The sequence below is a fragment of the Apium graveolens genome, chromosome 5 (genome assembly GCF_009905375.1).
Source record: "Apium graveolens cultivar Ventura chromosome 5, ASM990537v1, whole genome shotgun sequence".
Lineage (NCBI taxonomy): Eukaryota > Viridiplantae > Streptophyta > Magnoliopsida > Apiales > Apiaceae > Apium > Apium graveolens.
In genome coordinates this window covers 27,111,740-27,115,277 of record NC_133651.1, presented here as the reverse complement: position 1 = coordinate 27,115,277, position 3,538 = coordinate 27,111,740, and positions in this window count along the sequence as shown.

Below are 3,538 nucleotides of genomic sequence, written 5' to 3'. Positions count from 1 at the left end.
GTTGTGAGCCATGGAGAACACCAGCTTCTGCACCACACTTGAGATGTTGTCATACCCTGTATTCTTGCAGGTGAAAGCTCTCACTATGGAATCAAACAGGAATGACCATTCCCACCTCAAATGCTTCTTGTTTAAGATGGCAATGTTGATCCTTTTACTGTAATTGATGAAGTCCATGAATTCAGCTAGTTCTTGTTGAGTAGGCACCTCCACCAAGTTGTCAGTTTAAATGCTCAAAGCCTTGTTGACATCATTCTCATCGAATTCTACCTGTTGGCCTTGGATTGAGCAGTTTACCACGAAAGATGCAGCTTGATTCTCATGCACAACTGTCCTAACCACAAATGAGTTCCAAAAATCATTGGGAACATCCAAATACATAATTGGATTTGCAGTTATAGCACCTGCAAAGTATGTCTCGGATAGAAACTTGACAAAACTCTTAAAACTATCAAGAACTTGGTTAGCATCTGTGAAGGTAAGGTAGTTGGTTCCATCCTTAGGGATAACAACTCTAACAGTGTTTGATACCATTTGAAGTTTTTAAATTTGAGTGGGTAAGAGATTTGAGAGAGAAAGAGTTTGAAATGAGAGAGAACGGTTAAGATTTGCAAAAGCCAGGTCACTTGAGATCTCAAAAGCGTAAAGAGGGGTTATGTCGAGATGTCTGGGTATTTATAGAAAAAGGTAAGTACCTTGTCGAGAAGTAGAAATAAACGTTTGGGATTTGCTTATCGAGAAGTCACGTGTGAGAATAGATACATATCGATATATCACTTTCCTGACTCTTATCGAGAACTAGATAGTGACTTATCGAGATGTCAAATAAATACCCGATTTATCCTGAATGGATTGATTTTTTTTAATTTTTATTTGAATAAATCAAAATAAAATTGGATGATTTTATGTCAAAAGTATTTTACTAAAATAATTTATTAATTTAAATTATTTCAGTTCTAAGTTATTGAGAAGTCTAAAATATATATACGTGTAGAGAACTCTATGAATTAACATATATCGAGATCTCTACAAGACTTATCAAGAAGTCATAAATAGGCTTTTCGAGAAGTCCTTCGAGAAGTCTAGAAAAAGACTTACCGAGAACTCCATCGAGAAGTCTAAAAATGACTTGTTGAGAAGTCAGTTAGACATATCGAGAACTCAGTTCTCTATATAATTTTGTTCTTTTTGGTTCAGTCTTCTGTTAAATTCATGTTAGGTAATGAATACAACACAGGGGGGTGAATGTGTTTTTGTTTATTTTTAATCTTTTTGAACAATTGTGAAAGTGGTGAACAAAGTAGTCTAACTTGTAGAGATAATATGTTTCAACAGGAATAATAAAACATGCACATGAACACACTATCTTTCAAAACTCACTTAATTTTATATTAAAATCAAGTATGTCTTGCTACAAATTTCTGGGTTCTTTGTTGATAAAGAACTCAGCTTCTTTCTCGAGAGAGTTACAAGATTTTTGGATCTTTGTTGTTATAACTAAAACAAAGCATCCAATGTTTACTTTATAGGACAGTAAACACATGTTTTACACAACATGCAATAGCATGTACTAAACCTTACTTTAAGTTAACTAAAACTTTCTATTTCTGACTTAGTGTATCTTTGCAAATCTTGCATGTCTGTGACTTTACTTTTTGAGTTAATCTTGACCTTTGATCTTGTACTCTTCAAGCTGCTTTTTGTAGATTTTCAATTTAGTGATTGATTTGTTTATTGATTGATAATCTTGGGTATTTAACTGGTCTGCATCTTGTACTTTGAGTTTTATATCGAGATCTCCAGTTTGATATATAAAGAACTCGAAATCTCGATAAGTATAATGGATTATCGAGATCTCTTATTACTCTATAGTTGTTTTGACTTATCAAAGTCTCTGAGTTTTCTATAAGAGAATTTGACTTGTCGAGATCTCTGAATTTCTGCATGTAGAAAAGACTTGTCGATATCTCTGAGATCTCTATAGGCATATTGACTTATCGATATCTCTGAGACCTCTAATGAGAATTTAACTTGTTGATATCTCCAATCTTCACATCTTCAATTTGAGTTGTCGATATCGCTGAGTTCTCTATTGCAGAAATGACTTATCGATATCTCTGAGACTTCTCTATAAGCTATTTTTGACTTCTCAATAAGTCATTCTGGAGTTCTCGAATGACTTCTCTATAAGACTTAATCTGTGGCTTGCAGATTTCTTGACCTATAATGTTTTTCTCAAAATAAATTTATTCAACTCCAAGATTCTTCACAATGTCTCTGAGGCATGATCTTCATGATCTTCTTCCAGAGTTTATTCTTAGGCTTGAGACTGTTTACAGAAAAATACTCTAGTCTAATCTATTCACATTTTTACAGAATTAGGTGATACAATACAAAGTGCAAACTTAGATTATCATACAACTTACTTAGGGCTATCAATTTGACTTAGTCTTGTTATAGTACATGCATGTCTTTGTACAAAAATCTCCCCCAATTTGTGAGAAAATTGCCTATCACAAATTCATGCCTGGTAACAAGACTAACCCGGAGCTATAATGAACAATTAAACTTTACATACAAATTGACAGAATTATAACATTTATACATAAAGAATTTCTTGAGTTTGACAGATATATTCATTTGTCAAATTTCTTATCTCCTGTTTCTTTTCTAATGAGGTCCTTTAACTTTACAAGAATTTCCAGTTCCTCTATGATAGGTGTCCCTCTTAGAGCTTTTACAAGTTTGAGTTTATCAGCTAATGGATAACTTTCTAAGAAACCAACCCTAATTCTTGAGAATTTTCCAGTATTGATGTTTAGAAATTATCCATCCTTGGTAACTCGTCTCATCCCCTTTGCCCTGAGATCTTCATATTGTTGTATATACATGTCTATCTCCTCAACATACTTTCTTCCTCTCCTCACTTTCAGCCTTGTTTCTTGCTCTTCATTATTCTCTTTCTACCAACCATTCAGCCAAAACAGATCTCCATGCCTTGGTTGCACAATCCTTATCCTTTAGTAAGCTTATCACTCTTTTGATCTCTGTGGGTGAAAATGTCTCCATTAAGCTTTTTCCAAGTAATGTGAAGGTTCCATCCTGATAGTAGATTCTTACTTCCCTTATGATACAACCCAAACTCTGACCATTTCTTCAGCTAATTATTGAAAGTAGTCTTCATCTGAGATGCACCAGTTTAGAGGTAGAAAATCACTTTGATCAAAATAGTTCCAGATGGCCTTCTCAGTAACTTGCATTTTCATTGATTTTCTCCCAAAAGATTTGTAATGAAGTTTGGTTGGTGGCTTAACAGAAGGTAGGTTTAAGATTTTCTTTAGAGATGTTTGGTTTGAGGTGATTGGTATTTTCAGAAGAGTGTTAACAGTTTATCTGTACAAGAATTTAGGCTTTGAGGTTTGAGATGGTTTGGTATTTGAGTTGGTTTTCTTAGAGGGTTGAGCTTAATTGATTTGGATGTTTAGGGTTTGTTATTGTGGTTCTGAGCCATCTTCCTTCTTCTTATTCTTTCTTCTTT